General features: G+C 41.4%; 1 protein-coding gene across 7 annotated transcripts in view; it reads right to left on the bottom strand.

Moving 5' to 3' along the window:
- Positions 1-18,810, bottom strand: part of DAB1 (DAB adaptor protein 1) — a 1,108,242-nt gene that overhangs the window by 707,788 nt on the left and 381,644 nt on the right. The gene's annotated exons all lie outside the window — the stretch shown is intronic.

The raw sequence follows: 18,810 nt of genomic DNA, 5'->3' as shown, positions 1-18,810 counted from the left end.
CAACATTTGCCTGTTTTGGTCTCTGGGGCAGTGACCCTTGACTGCTGGGTTCTGCTTGCCTTCCCATTCCGCTGGTTCATGTGAACCATCGTAGCTATTCTCTCCCGCAGCTTGATCTAAGTCTGGTTATCCCATCCTCAGTTCCCACTGGCTGCAGACCCCCACATCTCTGTCATTTTCTGCACCCAGCCTACTGATTGATCCTCCCAACCCAGCTAGAGGTGGAGTTCTCTGTCTGCTGAGCCCACTGACCAGCATTCTACCTTGCCTTCTGCATCTCTTTGCCTGACCACACTGTGCCCCACTGCAGAGTGCAGGGTAGCCCAAGAAGTTTCTAAGAGTCCTAAATAATTAGTTGGAATAGAAGCCTTTCCCTCAATATTACCCATGTTTATCCAGTGCAGGTTCTACTTTTGGCTTGGAGAGAGGAATATCTGAGCATATCTGCCCACTCTGTTTCTCTCTTTCTTCCTTCCAAAAAACTCCCCGGAATAGAGAATGGCTTTTCCTTTAATTCTCCTGAGTTAAAGCCTCCTACGAATGATCAGCTACTCCTGGGTCTTTCCTATCATATGCTAAGAACTGAGTCCTCTCAGCCTTAGATAAATTAATGGGGGAGAAGGAAGGCATTTGGGGGTTTCTCTCTGAAGACAACAGCCTAGTTTACAAGTCTATTGTCTTGCTGTATACTACTACTTTGCAAAACAGATTTGTAATACTTTCCCTCTTTCTTTTCCCATTGCTCTGTAACACATTTAATCTAGTCTTGGCTCAAACAGAAGTATATCTTGGCCACTTAGGACAACACTACCCTCACCCTTATTTAGTTGGAAAACTTAAAACATTTTTAACTTAATATAAAAGCAAATATGAGACGACAGATGAATGGATAAAGAAGATGTGGTATACATATACAATGGAATATTATGCAGCCATCAAAAAGAATGAAATCTTGCCATTTGCAACGATGTGGATGGAACTGGAGGGTATTATGCTGAGCGAAATAAGTCAATCAGAGAAAGACATGTATCATATGACCTCACTGATATGAGGAATTCTTAATCTCAGGAAACAAACTGAGGGTTGCTGGAGTGGTGGGGGGTGGGAGGGATGAGGTGGCTGGGTGATAGACATTGGGGAGGGTATGTGCTATGGTGAGCGCTGTGAAGTGTGCAAGACTGTTAAATCACAGATCTGTACCTCTGAAGCAAATAATACATTATATGTTAAAAAAAAAAAAAAGAAGATAGCAGGGGGGAAGAATGAAGGGGGGGAAATCAGAGGGGGAGACAAACCATGAGAGACTATGGACTCTGAAAAACAAACTGAGGATTCTAGAGGGGAGGGGGGTGGGAGGATGGGTTAGCCTGGTGATGGGTATTAAAGAGGGCACGTTCTGCATGGAACACTGGGTGTTATATGCAAATAATGAATCATGGACCACTACATAAAAAAAAAAAAAGCAAATATGAGAAATGTCTGTTAGTGTCTTCTGCCCATTTCTTGACTGGATTGTTTTATGGGTGTTGAGTTTGATAAGTTCTTTATAGATTTTGGATACTAGCCCTTTATCTGATATGTCATCTGCAAATATCTTCTCCCATTCTGTAGGTTGCCTTTTAGTTTTGTTGACTGTTTCCTTTACTGTGCAGAAGTTTTTATCTTGATGAAGTCCCAACAGTTCATATTATGCTGAGCGAAATAAGTTAATCAGAGAAAGACAATTATCATATGGTTTCACTCATGTGGAATATAAGAAAGTTCAGAGGTTCATAGGGGAAGGGAGGGAAAACTGAGCGGAAAGTCATCAGAGAGGGAGAAAAACCATGAGAGACTCTTAACTATAGAAAACAAACTGAGGGTTGCTGGAGGGGAGGTGGGGGGGATGGGGTAACTGGGTGATGGGCATTAAGGAGGGCACCTGATGTAATGAGCACTGGGTGTTAAACGCAACTGATGAATTACTGAACTCTACATCTGAAACTAATGATGTACTACATGTTGGCTAATTGAATTTAAATAAAAAATTAAAAAAAACCACACATGATACCAAAAGATGTTGCAGTCTAGAGGTCCCTGATTCTTACTTCAGTGAGAGTAATCATTCCCCACATGTATAAAAAAGGTTACAGTGTACAAAATGTAGAGAGAACACAGGAAAGAATGCTTTGCACAAGTCAATACCATACAATAACAATTTTGTTAGCCTGGGATGGGTTACTTAAACTTTCTGACTCTCAGATTCTTATCTGGATTGGGAATAAATATACCTAAAACATTGCATGCAGTTTTCATGAAGATTAAATGTGATCGGTTAATATAAAAAGTTATAAAGAATCGTACACAGGTTATTTATTATTCTCCAATTACAGCCTCACAGCAGAAGACTGTGGTAATTAATGATCGTTATTTATTATGTGCTGAGCATATGCCAGGGGGTGTGGTAAGAGCATCATGTGGATCAGGTCATTAAACACCTGTAACACAATGTGAGGTAAGCATCCCCATTATGCTGATGAGAAAACCAAGGTACAAGGAGGCTAAACAGTTCCCCAAGTCACGTAGCACTGAGTGATAGATCCAATATTGAAGTCCAAATAGCTTGTCTTCACAGTTCAAGGTCTTAAGCACCGTGCCATGGGTCCTCTTGCTCCGCAGAAAAGTGGAAGGCCAAGGATGTAATAACAGCGATGCCCGTGTCATTGCTGAGGACCACCAAGTAGAGAGCTGAGGTGACTGGCTCAAAATCACACAGCAAGTTAAAGGCAAACCCGTGTGGAGAATGAGGGTGCAGGACGTCTGGCCTGTGGGGAGCTCCCCACTGCACCCAGTTGCCTGCTCTGTCAGCAGTCAGGGAGCCAAAGACAGCCAGCCTTTTTCCTCTGCCTGCTCTGCCAAAGAGGCCTTCTTACAGGTCTGGAGGTGTCCAGGGGAGAGGTGCGAGTGCCTCGCACGTTCCCCATCCCCTCCCGCAATATGCCGACTCAGCTCGAATTAGTCTTGTTAAAAGGAAGTTGGGCATTTTATGTCGTGGCACATTACATTCATGTGGTCTCACCTCTCTCTGCTGGAAAAATGAGGCAACTAATTCATTTTAGCAGCTTTTCCCTTTCTGCCTAAAACGTGTCCTCTGATGATGCTAATGCAGGAAGATGGGAACTGTTTTAATATGATCAGTCCTTCACTGTGGATTAGTATACATTTAAAGCAGCATTTCTTCCATGTCTGGGCTCACGTTCAAGACTGTCTGTGTGGATTAGGGAGCAGCATGGTTTTGCAATTGTAAATAAGGTATCTTATGTTCCTCCTGTTATCATTGCGTTGGACAAAAAGGGGAAATGTAACTTCAAGGGAAGGTATTACATATGCCTATACACATTCATGCACATAATGGAATGTTTATTTCTGTCAGTTGGAGAAGCTCCTCTTGGAAGGTCACCAGCTGTCATGCAAGAAAATATTCAACGTAATGTAATGGTTAAGAGGATGAACTCCTCCACTCCCAATGCCCAAATTCAAGTCCTGGATCTACTACATACTAACTGTATGACCAATTACATGACCACTCTGTGAATAAGTTGCCTTGACTGCAAAATGGGGATATATTTTCATCATAGGGTTTTCATGAGGATGAGATGAGATTTAATGAATGGCAAGTCCTTGGTAAAGTGGAGCAAGCTGGGGGGAGCAGTTAGTAGAGCAGGTGGGGAGGGATTTCCTCAGTACCCTCAGACCTCATGGCTGTGAGGGGACTTCTAGAGAAGCTGGGCTGCTATCATAACAGCATCTTCTTAGAGCCTATTGGGTTTCCCCAGCTCTTTCTATCCTATGTAAATTAAGTCCAGTCCATAAACTTTTGAAAAGAGTATAAGGAATATGACAAACACCTGGGGAGACTCTGTTTGGGAATGGCAAATTGAGAGGTTTGGGCTCTGACAGTGAAGTTACCAGGGCTACCACCCATGACCTCAAAGTGTTTTCTTTTTCTTTTCTTTCTTTTTTTTTTTTTCAAAGTGTTTTCAAGGCCAGATGGAGCAGTTTTGATTTTAGCCAATGAGGAGACATTGAAGGTTTTGAAAGAAGAAAAATAAGCTCTAACTAAGGAGTCTTTCATGAGGATGAAGCTGACCATAGAGAAGACAATGTATCAGAACCAGGTTCGGCAAGCTACAGCTCATGACCAAATCTAGCTTGCCATCTGTTTAGTCTGCAAGCTAAGAATGGTTTTCATATTTTTAGATGGTTGGAAAAAAATCAAAAGAATAGTATTTCATGACATGTGAAAGTTACATGAAATTCAAATCTCAGAATTCATAAATAAAACTTTATTGGAACATAGCCACGTTCATTTGTTTACTTATTGTCTATGGCTACTCTTTCTGCAATGGCAGAATTAAGTAATTACATCAGAGACCGTATGGCCTGCAAAGCTTGAAATATTTACTATCTGGCCCTTTACAGATAATGTTTGCTGGTCCCCAGATAGGAGAATGATTGAACAGTAAATAGAAGCCAGATTGGGATGCTAATGCTAATATAAAAACTACAATCAATTGTGCATTTACTACCTGCCACATATTTTATTTGTATAATCATGCTTAAAATGCAGGGCAAACCTATATTTGTATCTAAGTACCTTGGCCAAGGTTACATAGGGAGGGCAAGGCAGAGGCATGATTTGAACTCTTACCAATGGACCATAGAGTCTGTATGCTTAATCATTGCGTATACTGCTTTTAACAATCAAATGAAAGGTGGTGAGGAATGGGACAAAGGGAGGAAGTCAAGAGATATGTTGGAGATATAATCAATAGGACTCAGAGAAGCCTTTTGAATGGGATAAATCAGGATAAAGTCAGAGAAGAGAAAATCCCAAAGTGTAGGTGCCTGGACCAGTTGGAACTCCACATTGCTTCCAATGGTCTGAGTTTGAGCATTCTTAGGTATAACTCAACTTCACATGAACTCTTCACGTTAATATTCTGCCATCGCTCTTGATTTGGTAATTGTGCCACTTGGGCTCCCAAGCACTAAAATTAAATCTGGAAATTTGTCATACACCTTCTCCATGTGATGGTAACACAGAAGGTGGGAGCTCCAACAGTCAAAATGAATTACTCAGCGAGTTCATTTGTCACCAGAAGGTAATTGGGATTTAAGCTACAGTCTCAGGAAGAAATACATCACATCGCATGATTACTTGCATTAATGGCAACCTACATCTAATTTTCATCCCCACTCCAACCCCTTTCCATTAGATCCAGTGACCCGCCAGCAGTATAATTTGGCACTTTTCCTGCTGCCCACCTGAAATATCAGGCATCAGCTGAGACAAGAACCACCCTTAAAGTAGGACATTGCCTTAGCTGTGAGATGGTTTTAGGGATTTTCACAAGTTCATCTGTTCATTCATTTATTCATCCACAGACAAGAATTTACTGAGAACCTATTCTATGCCAGGTCTGAAATTGATGCTAGATGTGCAAAGGGGCATAAATCATATTCCTCCTACAGATAAAGCAGTGATTCTAGCATATGATTTTAAATAGGATCAGGAGACCCCACACATATCATCAAAATGCAACCCCCATTTTCTCTATCACCAAGACATAGAATTCCTCTACACTTTCTACTCTTTTGTGTCTGCATAAGCTCCTGTATTTTGATGGGTAAATCTGCAAGAAAATATCACACTGGGTTATAAGTAATGGAGAGAGCAGGAAGACCTGCATTTATTCCTGGCTCTGATATGAATTGTTGAGAGACCTTGGGCAAGTTATTTGTCTTTCTGGACTTTGATTTCTCATCTGCAAGATGATCGATTGGGTTAGCCATGGCTATGTACAGAAAATGAAGACAGAGATGCTTGATTAAACTGGGGAGGGGCAGAAAGAGGGGTTGGAAGCCTAGAGCCTCCCCTTTTTCTCATACTTTCCTGTTGACAATGGGGAAATTCACAAATCCTGAGAATAGTTTCATGTTATGAAAACAAAAAAAAGAAGGGAAAATATATTTATATTTGGAATGAACTTTTAGAGAAGGAAATCAGATAAAGTCTTTCATAGCTGTGTCCTCCTCTTTAACTATGCTAAGCCTCTGCTAAGCAGGACAAAGCAGCCACACCATTCAGGGGTGAGCCCCTGTGTCTGACATATCCAGAAAAGGGTCCCCTTTCCTCCTTAGAATGGGAGTCTGGGAATATTCCAAGAACATTTCCCACTTATCACACATTGAGATTATTATGGCACATACCTTTCTGGCTCAGATAATGATTTGAGCTGGTTACTTGAATTCATTCATTTTTTTTAAATTATGTTATGTTAATCACCATACATTAACATCATTAGTTTTTGATGTAGTGTTCCATGATTCATTGTTTGCGTATAACACCCAGTGCTCCATGCAGAACGTGCCCTCTTTAATACCCATCACCAGGCTAACCCATCCCCCCACCCCCCTCCCCTCTAGAACCCTGTTTGTTTCTCAGAGTCCATAGTCTCTCATGGTTCATCTCCCCCTCCGATTTCCCCCCCTTCATTTTTCCCTTCCTACTATCTTTTTTTTTTTTTTTTTTTTTAACATATAATGTATTATCTGTTTCAGTGAACAAACTGGGGAGATTGGTTTTTAGCAGAAATCAAGCTATGGTGCAAAAAGAAGGAAAAACCTAACATTTGAACACTCACTGAAGTATACATTCCCAAGGAGGAATCTCCAACTCTGTGTATATCTTTCTTTGCCTTAGGTCTAAGAGTGGGAGATCAGACAGGACATGTAGGTTAGGTTCTACTTATTTTGTTATTGCCTTTTTGGTAGAAAAAACAATAGGGAGATATCTCTACTTCTAAAACAGGCCCTTCTATAACCCTGGGCGTCAGTTAATTTCCTGTTACAGATGGGGTTTTCTGGAGAAGATGCAGAGATATAGTTAGGGTACACAATTTTAAATAGAGACCAAAGGGAAGAGAAAGGAGCAGGATTGAGCAAGGGAAGAAGTTTAACTGTGAGATGGGCTCCATACTAGTGGGGAGCTCTAATGTGAACATTGTCTGTCCAGATTGTGCTGCATTGGGTCTAAATGGCCTGGCCTTTCTATGCTTGCTTTCTTCTGCCAGGGAGAACATGACCTGGACAAGGTGGTCTCTGCAGCTGAGGCAGGCCCTGGAGGAGCTGATAGCTGGAGGTTGCACCGTGACCTCAATCCACGTAGCTGGTCAGCACATCCTTCCTGAAGGAATGTCTAAGTTGTCTACCACTAGACCCAACATGAAATTGATGGCACAGATGGGTGATTGAGGAGAGATTAGAGAAGGTACCATTTACAAGGGTGTTGTATTAATCTTTGCAAGTTGCAGTGAACTATACCCATAAACCTCCAGGACAAAGGAAGGTGGCAGGTGCCGTGACCCGGAGAGCACTGCAGCAGTGGCTCTAACTATAGGAGTGGCCTCCCCTGTGGGGTCCGTGGCCTTGGGCAGAGGTTGAACACAGCGAGTATCAACCTGTAGCCTAGGAAGGAGTGAGGTAAGGAAATAAAATTTCTGACGTCCTTCTCCTACCCTCCTTTCCCCTGCTTGTACCTACCAGTGGGGGAACCCAAACAGCAGCCAGAGGACAAACCATGCCAGTTGCTGCAGTCTCCCAGTACAGAGCAGGGGGGAGGCTAGGCTGTAGATCTGGAGGGCCAAACAACAAACATCCAGCATTCTCTGATACCAGATCTAGGATTTAAACTGCTGTTAGGATAATTTAACATGATTCTCTAAAATGTGTTAAAAGTAAAAAAAATAAAATAAAATACAATCTAACCCCCCGCCCCCAAAAACTGTTATTAGGTGATCTGGGAAGGTCAAGGCCACAGAGGTAGAGTCTAAGCAACATTAACAGCCTACAGTGAAATCCTGCCACTCCTTCAGTGTCAGCTGTATTGTATTAGTCTTCGTCTCTGGACTAGGACTATATCTTGGAAAAGCCTAGAGAAAAACATGAGTCTCTCACTTGGTTTAGCTCTATTTTCTCCTGTGGCAGGCTACTCTATCCATATCTTCACTGATTCTTGAGACCCAAAGGCCAGACACCTCCTTGCTTCTACCCCTAGCTCAGTGTGTTTCAAACTATGCATTGCAATTCATCATTGAAATTGAGTTATCATGGCCAACACTCTTTTAAAAAAATAGTATAGGACAGATTCTATCAGAGTATACTGCATGTAAAAAAAAACCAAAATGGTAATTATTATTCTGTAAGACTTTGTTTCAGGTATGTATATATCTCCTGAGTCAAAATGTAAAATATGTTTCTTAAGTGGGTCCCAACAAAAAGTCTGAAACCACTATCTTAGTCTCTTTGAGGTCATAGATAATAATTATTGAAAAGCATGTAGTACAGATATGCCCATCTCATTTCTGCAGTGGATCAGGAACAGGGGTGCAGAGATGAAGATTAGAGATGGTGAAAGATTCAAGGTTGGGTGGGTAGTAAACCTAATGGTTGGTTTTCTTATGGCAACATATTCAAATTGTTGAAAAGATTATTTTAAAATTCCTTTTTTCCCCCATCTTTGGTTCTCCCTCCCCTAAGCTGTCTAATAACCATCACATTCACCCCAAGGGTGACCTAAAGGCTTCATTCTAAGCTCAGCAAAGAACCCCATGGCCCCAGTGGAACTCTGGCTCGAAGCAAAGAGGGGAATTAGATCCAGAGAGAAGCACACCGGGATATGCCTGCGGGTCAGTATCTGGAGAACTGTTGCCCACTGCCACTTGCAGATGTCTGATTTCCGTTCCCCAAGACAGATGTGCAAGAGCTCACACGCTCGTTGCCAGTTTCTTCCTCCTAAACAGCACCCTTATGTCCGGCTCTACCATTATAACTATATTAACAATTCAGAGGCCTTTGGTACATAGGTTAGACCCGCATGCATTTAATTGCCTCGGATGATTAAGAGTTAACACTGCTGACCTACCCAGAGGGAAATTGCAAGGAATATCCAATTAGAGGCAACCAGCCTCTTTGAAAATATCCAGTGTACCAGGAGTGCTTAATAATAATCATGATAATCATAACAATTCTAAATATATATTTTTAAAGCTGTGAGCTGTTTCTCACCCGTGGAAACTTTATTTGTTAGAAAGCAGATCCTTGCAATTATTCAAATTGGAGATTTGTATTTTTGTTGTTGTTGTTGTTCCCCACGGCCTCTCCGGTGGAAGAAGGACAGAGAAAGCCATCCCAGAGGGGAACAGAATCAATCCCAGCTGCTCATTAAAACGTAAACCGTCAATAATCTTTGTCAGGCCTTTTTATCTTGGGCTTTAGTACATGATGATCCCTAAGGCAGCATGTGGTATTGAGATTTAGAATGGCTCCTGGTTTGCACATCCCCATTGGCATAGGATTAACCCTCTGCACACCACTGCACATTCTCTCTGAACCACTGCTGAATGCTGGATGCATAAGGATTACGGGGCTGCTGTGTCCATCTGCAGGGAACATGGGCTTTCCCTGAGAAATATCTAACTATCTCAAGGTGCTTGGGAACCAAATCCAGCCGTTAGAATGGGCAGCAAGAGATGAGAATTCAGGAGGTCATCACCAAGATTCCAATAACTTAAAATTCAACCCATGTCATAGGCATTTATTAAAAGCCCTTCATATGAATCCCTCACATTTGAATTCTGGTTGATCTTCACTGTAATGCTGTGAAGGAAGGGTTATGATTCTTATTTTGCATAAAAAAAAACCTCAGAGAGGGTAACTTATTGCTAATGATATCCCCATGTTGCATGTCTTTAAATATCACTTGTGTACTGATGTCTTCCAAATTTATATCTCCAGTCTAAACCATTTCTGGAACTACAGATTTGCATATCCAACTGTGTGCTTGACATCACCACTTGGATATCCAGTAGGCATCCCAACCCTGACATGTCCACAACTGAGCTCTTGATTTATTCCCCTAAACCTGGAATCTATGACAACTCCATCTATCCACTCACTGCACAGGCTCCAAACCTTACAATCATTCCGATTACCTTGTCCCTCATTGGATTAATCAGCTAACCCTTATATCTAGAATCTGACCATTTGTCACCAACTCTGCGATGGTTACTCTGCCCCAACTACCACTCTCCCTCCCTCCTGAGTCACCTTCTAACTGGATCTCTTCATTTTCCTTTGCCCCTTTCAGCCTATTCCTGACACATTAGCTATTGTGATCCTAGAAAGATGGAAGGCAGATGATGTTGTTTCTTTACCCCAAAAGCTTCCCATTTCACACAAAGGAAATCTAATGTTCTTCCTATATTCTAAAGGCCCTACTTGATCTGGGCCCCATTAGCTCTCTAACCTCATCTCCCAGTGTTTATTCTTACATTAGTCACATGGCCTCCTTTCAGTTCTTCTGCCTGACCTACTCCTGATTTGGGGTCTGTTACAGTTTGCATTGTGTCTCCCCCCCCCCCACCCAAGAAAAGCTGGAGTCCTAACACCCAGTACCACATAAGAATGTGATCCTATTTGGAGAAAAGGTGTTTCTAGAGGTAATCAAGTTAAAATGAGGTCATTAAGGGTGGATGCTAATCCAATAAGACTGGTCTCTCTTTCTCTCTCTTTTTTTACGATTTAATTATTTGAAAGAGAGGGAGCGTGCACACAGAGGCAGGGAGGGGCAGAGGAAGAGGGAGAGAGAAACTTTAGCAGACTCTACCCTCAGTATAGAGCCCGACACGTATCCAAGTACTCAGCACTCTATTCTAGTCATCACTCCTCCAACGGAGAGAAAGCTCACTGAGGGTAGGAAAAGTCACCTCTTTGGCAACAGGACTTAGCTTTGTGCCTGGCACATGATGAACATTCAGTAAATGATTTTGAAAAAATGAATTCTAAAATGACTAAATGCTCATAGATGCTTACGAATTACTTGGGGTAGAGGGGTAATATTAAAATGCATGAAACAATTAGAGAACAAAGCAAAACAGTATAAAACTAAATACCAAATGGGTACCAAGTGTTCACAACTTCAGAAATCCTCTTATCTTGATAATTGATCCATGCTATATTAGGTTCTTCATATTAGTAGTAATTAGAATAATAATGATCCATTACAATGAAAACTTTAGTTTTCACAATGCTTTTGCATGCATTATCTCATTTGACTCTATTCCAATTATTTAGGGACAAAGAAGTCATAGAATCACTTATACCACATCATGTAACATGAGCAGGTTTCATGTCACATACTCTTTGCTGAACTCAGTTACTGGTGAATCAGATTGCTACTCAAATATTTGTGAGCTTTAGAAGGTGTAACTTGTCTGTTCCCCGACAAATGTAATAAAACAAAGGGTTAGTGTTCCCAAGGACTAAAGAACTGACCCATGGCACAGACTTCTAAAAAAACCCCAAACAAACAGTAAAATCACAAGCCACCCCCCCCACGACAATATAAACTCACAAGCGAAGTATTTAGTAAACGCAATTTAATGCCCTCAAATTTTAAACTATGTTGCATACATTCTACATACAGAGATTGCTGATTATATTGGGAGATTGCTGATTATATTTCCAAATAGGCAAAAGGTTCTCTACCCACGAGTAGAAAAATACCATTCAAAACTAAGAGGATAAAAAAAATAAAAACTAAGAGGATGATTAGCTGTGAATGGAGTCAAACCTGACCAGAATAATGCTTGTCCATTCTGACTTTCCTAGCATGAAGAAATGTTATTTCTTGAACAGCTACCCTGAGCCAAGTATTGTATCAGGCACTGTGTTAAGTGCTTTATCTTCATTAACTGTAATCCTTAGGCATTCCCAAGATGTGGGTATCACTATTCCCATTTCACAGATGAGAAAACTGATGCTCTAAGAGGTAAATTAAATGTTGCCTCACAACATAGCTATTCAGTGGCTGCTAGGATTCAGTCTGTCTGACTTCAAAGTTAGTGTTCCCTCTTAGGAAGGTTTGCTAATCAAAGAATAAATGAATATTATAGGGTTCCTAGGAATGTTAGGGACCTTTCATTTCAACTGTTTCTCATTATTGCTCTTAATGAAAACATGAATAATTAATTGAGGACTGACAGTTACCTCCTGATACAAAACACTCAGAGTTGCTGATAGGTCCTCCCTACCTGATGCCATAGCAACCAGTTGAAAAATGGAAAAAAAAAAAAAAAAAAGGAAATCTTTTTGATCACATAGTTTTGCTTCCATTTTAGGTGGAAGGAAGGAAGGAGAAAGAGATAATTAGCTGGCTTTCTGACTCTTAGGTGTCAGATTCAACCAGAACATCTGTATTTCCCACTGTTCTTCTCTTCTTTAATGATCTCAAAGCATTCTAGCAGCACCCAAGACAAAAACACCTCCTGCTGGGGATGAACTAGCTAGTCAGAAAGGTTTATTGGGGTTTTCCAAATTTCCTATTGGAGGACATCTGTACCAAGAACCTTAATTCATCAACCTGAGGGGATTTGCTGGGAGACCATGAAACCTTTCTTGATGGGTTTCCTCCCAGTTGCTGGTGCCAGAAGGTTCTTTCTGCTAAAGGCTTCCCTCTCCACATCTCGGCCTTTTAAGTTCCCAAGAAAGAGAGGGAGAAAAAGGTAATAGCAGGGTCCATTGCTAAATTCTGATCAGGGATTTCACTTTTATGATTTCAGAGCTTCAATAAACAAGAATGGGACCTCCTTAAGACAAGAAGGCCTGTTGCTTAACTCTGCCAAGGAGGCATGGGGAGGGAGGGGGAAAGCTTTCCTACAAAGGGGGCATTGGAGCAATCTTGAATAATGATGAGAAGTTTGCCAAGTGGAAAATGAGGAAGTGTGCGTATGTGAAATGTGTGTGTGTATGTATGGTAGGTGGGGAGGGGAGGGTAAGGAAAAGGACAAAGAAGCTAGCAAGGTACACTTTGTATAAGTAGTTAGCCCTGCCTATAGCCACCTGATCTGGGCTTGCCTTCTTTATCTTGTTAACAACTCCCATGCAGCTTTCAGGCTACAGCTGAGATATTACTTCCTCCAAGAAGCCTTCCCTGATATGCCAGTTCCAGGATAAATTCTCCTACTTTGTATCTCAAAAAACAAACAAACAAAAACCAACCCTGCACTTCCCTGTACTGAACGGTAATTTCCTGTTGATAGCTAGACTTTTAGGTCTATATTTCCCTATTACTGGGGAACTACGTAACAAAAACTTTAATAAATTACCACAATCTTAGTGTCTTAAAGCAGAAATTTATTCTCTTACAGCTCTGCAGGCCAGACATCTGAAGGGAGCCTTACAGAACTAAAATAAAGGTGTCAGTAGGACACTCTCCTTCTGAGGCTCCTGGGGAGAATCCATTTTCTTGCCTCTCCCACCTTCTAGTGGCTGCCAGTATTCCTTGGCATATAGCTGCATCATTCCACTCTCTGTTTCCATGGTCACATTTCCTTATCCTCTTCTGCCACCAAATCTCCCTCTGCCTCCCACTTGTAAGGACACTTGGGATTACATTCAGGACCCACTGATAATCCAAGACAATCTTCCTAGCTCAAGATCCTTAATTTAATCACATCTGCAAAGTCATTTTGCTATCTAGGGCAACATTCACAGGTTCCAGGGACTAGGATCTGGGTATCTTTGGAGACCATTATCAGTCTCCCACCAAGCCCTTAATGTCATGAGCACACTCTTTCCCTAGTGCCCTGCACACTGTCCAGCTCACAACAGGTACAGTTTATGTATGTTGAAAAGAAGGAAATTAGTGGATACGTGAAAGAATGGATGCCCTAGGTAACCCAAGCCATGTGGGTATGACCACTGACAAGGCTGGACAGGGAGCAGGGATAAATCACATAGGGTTGTGTAGCCATAGTAAGGAGCTTAGCCTTTATGTAATGGTCATTGGGGAGTTGCTGAAGGGCTTCAAGCAGAAGAACATTTTAAAGAATCTTATGTTAACATAAATAGAATGTCATTGGTCCCCACCTTGCCTCTGAGGTCTGCACCTCTCCAGGATAAATTTAGAAAATGGTATTCCTCCTTTTCAATGGCCAAGTTAACCTGCTCTGATTTTTACTTATCGGTAGAATGGAACACACACTTGAGGCAGCCTTATGGTTCAGGTGCCAGTTTAAGAAGACAAAGTCCCTGCATAAACCAAAGACTCATGCATTCCAAAGGCAGGACTCCATAGTCTTCTTCCTGAGAACAGCTGCCTTAGTCCCTGGAAATCCACATGCCGTGGGTTTCCTTGCAAGGCTAACGGAGTGCAGTATGGAAGAAGGGAGGCTCTCCGAGATACAGAAGGGGCCCCAGGCCACTTAGAAATGACCACAAAAAAGCGTAAGCATATGCGTCCCTCAAGTGAAGATGTGTGCATGCAAGCATACGTGGAGGAGGAGGACAGGGAAGGAAAGGGAACAGACAACAAGGAATTTTACAAGTGGGTTCTGCAGCTGCCAAGTAAGTGGGAATATGTTCAGCACTCAAAGGGAAAAGCAAAGGCAGTGCCAGCATGGCTCTCAGAACCACCGCCTGGTGCCAGGAACCTTTGAAAGTACATTTTTTTCTCATTCACATTCCCAAACAGTAAATAGCATTGTCAAACCCAATCTTGTCATAAACATGACTCATTTGGCATTTTCTAATCTTTTACATTGATTCAACCAGCAAAGGGCTTTCCCATCCACTATCTCATTGGAGGCTCCTCACCCCACCTCCTGAGAGGGAGGCATGGCAGCTCTCACAATCTCTATTTTAGAGGCTCCGAGAGGACATGGGCTTCTGCCCGCGGTCACGTACTAAGTTAGCTAAGGTGGACTTTTCCAACTCCAGCTCTGTTGTGCTATCTATACTACCACCACACATAGGAAAGTCAGTCTTCAAATTATTCTTTTAAAGGATCGCACCACATATTACGTATGTGGAGTCTGTGTGTGTCTACACACACACACATACACATATATATAGCCCTATATATTCTACACATAGACATGTTTATATGCTCCTAAAACATACAGATCCAACAGGAAAATACTTGAGATGGCATCAAAAGAGTACAAAGAGGGAAGTATTATGTTCAAATGAAATATTAGTGGGGAAGCCCTTCTTTACTTTTAACTGAGGGAATGAAAACATGACAAATTCATAGGGGCCAACTCACTTGGACATTTTTTAGATTAAAAAGCTAGGTGATAATTAGGATATGTGTCATACTCCTCCAGAACAAGGACTCATTCGTCATCGTATTCTTAAATATCTCCAACATCGAGACCCTTCTCCGTGGTAAGCACTGCACAGTGTTGGGACACTAAGGCGAATGAAGACATAATCCATGCCTTCAAGGGGCTCGCAACAGAGGGAGAGGCAGCTGTGTAAACTAGCCATTCTCCCAGGATGGGACATGTGCTTTCATTCCACTAACCCATGGGAACACAGTGGGGCAGGCATCTAACTCTGCTGCTTCATTCATAGGAGGCTTTCCAGCAGAGCCGATGCGGGGGCGGAAGGGAAAATGCTACGTGGGTGCTGGCTAGATGAGCAGAACTCACTGAATGTTTGCTGAATTGACCAAAGGATAAATAACTAAATGAAGGGGAGACTTCAGTTTCTCCTCACGGGCCCGATCCCCTCCCTGAGCCTCCACAGCAACTTTCCATTTCCTTTAGAGAGTCAAATATGCGAATTTATTGCAACGAAGCTTTAAGAATTCATAGACAGCTTAGGCAGTGGAAGTTACACTCAATAAATAAAAAACCCCACAAGTTGGGGAAAATGAAAGGATCCACAGCCTCTTCCCATTGTCTAATGAGAGAAAATAAACATTTCTGGTTTCTTTTCACTCAGTGCTGTCCCATCTTCTCCCTGTTAGTGAACTTTCTGGACATCCAATTATCAGTCAGGCTGGAAACAAGTTTCTCTTCTTAAGATAAACAGCCAATGACTGAAGCACAATTTATATCTATTATGTTTTCATTGGGCTCCCGTCTCGGTCTGGGCAAGGTTAAATAAGAAGAACGGTTAGAAAGATCGGAGGCGAGGACACAAATGAGTATTTTACCTTTGGTATTTAGATGCAGATCTGATCCCGAACCCCGTGTGCCTTCCTCTGTGACATTTCCAGTACCGAACTGGAAAGTATGAGTCTAAATACAGATATAGTCTATAATGAATCCATCTGGCCACACATCAAGATTTTAAATATTTACAATTATGGCCCCGGCCTTATTAAACTTGCAGGAAAATAGCAGCATCAGGGTTTACATATGAGGCTGGAGAAGCTTACCCTTTCCAGCACTATGACAGCCACTGCCTGAAATTTCCAGAAAAATATATACTTGTTTGCCAGACTCTCAAGGTCAGGAAATGGCATTGAAACATCAGGAAAATGGCTTGCAGGGATTTCTCAAACTGCACGCAGGGCAAAGCAAAGAGCATGTATGAGCTATCAAGTCCTTATTTAAATCCATTCTCATCTTGAAAGGCTATTCCATGCTGATTGCCCAAGAGGAGGAAATTCTAGAAGATAAATGGGAACAAGTAATAAATACTGGGAAATTAGGAACTTCCTGTTATCAGGAGCAACGCAAAAATTGAAATTTGAGTATGAGCTGGAACCCAGTGTTACTAGTGTCTTCTAGTTTGAGAAGGCAAAGTGGCTTCCTTAATCACATGGCTGGGGTGACAGGAAATTTTGGTTCCAGTGTGGGCCTGCCACTCACCCTTTGTATGAGGGTGGACAAATCTCAGTTTCCCTGAGAGTCTATTTTCTCACTAGTAAAATGGAAGGAACAACCACTACCTGCCTCACAGGATCGTTGGGAGGCTCTAATGCTGTTGCAGTGGTTTGCAAACTATGGTTTAAGAGCCATTAGGGTTGCTAGAAATTAGTTGAGTGGATTACAACTACTATTACTTAAACAAAATATAATTAAAATAGAATAAAATTAAATGGAATGGGATGGAGGATTGCTCACATATACAAATACAGTTTTGTAAAATTTTTGTTTTGTTTATATGTATATATGTATGTATGTACTAAGTTGCTTTGTTAAATATATGTTTCTATATATTAAGACTATACTATGTGAAAGACCTTTGTAAAATGTAAAGGGAAGTATTCAGGGAAGCAAGCTAGTGGCCCAGCAATAAAAATTTGTCTTCTTTGGTCTATGCAGTAGTTTTTTAAATAGACTTTATTTGGGGGGAAGTTTTTGGGTCATAGTAAAATGGAGCAGAAGGTACAGAGATTTCCCATATACCTCAAAAATCAGTTGACTACATTTATGTGAGTCTACTTCTACACTCTCTATTCTGTCCTAGGGATCAATTTGTCTATTCTTCCACCAATACCACACTGTCTTGATTGCTGTAGCTTCATAGTAGGTCATGCAGTCAGGTGGTGTCAGTCCTCCAATTTTATTCTTCTTCAGTATTGTGTTGTCTATTCTGGGTCTTTTGCTTCTCCATATAAATTTTAGAATCAGTTTGCCAATATCCACAATATAACTTGGTGGGATTCCATTGAATATATTGATCAAGGAGGGAAGAACTGACAGCTTGACAATACTGAGTCTTCCTATTAACCATGAACATGGGTCATCTTCTCCATTTAGTTAGTTCTTTGATTTCTTCATCAGAGTTGTGCACTTTTCTTTTCCCTTTTTTTTTTTTTTTAAGATTTATTTGTCAGAGAGAGAGAACACAAGCAGGGGGAGCAGCAGGCAGAGGGAGAAGCTGGCTCCCTGCTGAGCAGGGAGCCTGATGCGGGACTCAATCCCAGGACCCCGGGATCATGACCTGAGCCGAAGGCAGATGCTTAACCAACTGAGCCACCCAGGCATCCCAGAGTTGTACAGTTTATATAGATCTTGTGCATATTTTGCTGTATTAGTTAAGTATGTTATTTTTGGTGGTGCTAATGTAAATAGTATTGTGTTTTAAATTTCAAATTCCACTTGTTCATTGCTGATCTGTAGGTGAGTGATTGACTTCTGTATGTTAACCTTGTATCCTGCAATTTGATGTAATCGCTTATTAGTTCTGTGAGCTTTTTGTTGTTGTCGTTGATTTGCTCAGATTTTCTACATATATGATCATGTCACCCAAAAAGAAAGATCATTTTATTTCTCTTTCCCAATCTGTACACCTTTTATTTCCCTTTCCCATTTGAATGCATTTACTAAGACATCCAATGGTATTGAAACGCAGTGGTGAATGGGGATATCCTTGGTCTTGTTCCTGATCTTAGTGGGAAAGCTATGAGATTCTCACCATTAATTACGATGTCAGGTGTAAATTTTTTGTAAATATTCTTTATCAAGCTGAGCATTCCAATTAAAAAAAATCTTTTTGAAGGCACTCAGCATTCATATCCCAGGTCCTTCAACTGCCGCTGTGGCTTATTCTCAGCATGTTTCATTCATGTTAACTGATTGATCCCTGAAAGCCTTTGTATTTGTGATATCTGGGTAAACCATAATGTACACAGACCTCCAATTTGGTACTTTTCACACTGAAATAGCATTGTCTTTGCAGTTGTTGCCAAATTCTTAAGAACAGGAACTTGATCTTTCCATGTATCCTCCAGGCTGGCAGTGTCCTTTACATAGTAACTCCTTAATAAATATTTCTTGAACCAAAGAACATTACTGGTAGATGAACAAGCAGAGTTGAGATTTCTGGATCCTTGTCTGGGCTCAGGCTTTGCCATTGGCCACCTGAGTGATACTTAGGGAGCCATTTCCCTGCTCTGTGTTTACATTTTCCTCATTGGTAAAATGAGAGTATTGGACTCAAACCAGTGTTTTCCATACATATGTGTGC

The sequence above is a fragment of the Halichoerus grypus genome, chromosome 5 (assembly GCF_964656455.1).
Source record: "Halichoerus grypus chromosome 5, mHalGry1.hap1.1, whole genome shotgun sequence".
Classification (NCBI taxonomy): Eukaryota; Metazoa; Chordata; class Mammalia; order Carnivora; family Phocidae; genus Halichoerus; species Halichoerus grypus.
The sequence above is the reverse complement of the archived record's forward strand: the minus strand, read 5'-3'. Positions and strand labels throughout refer to the sequence as shown.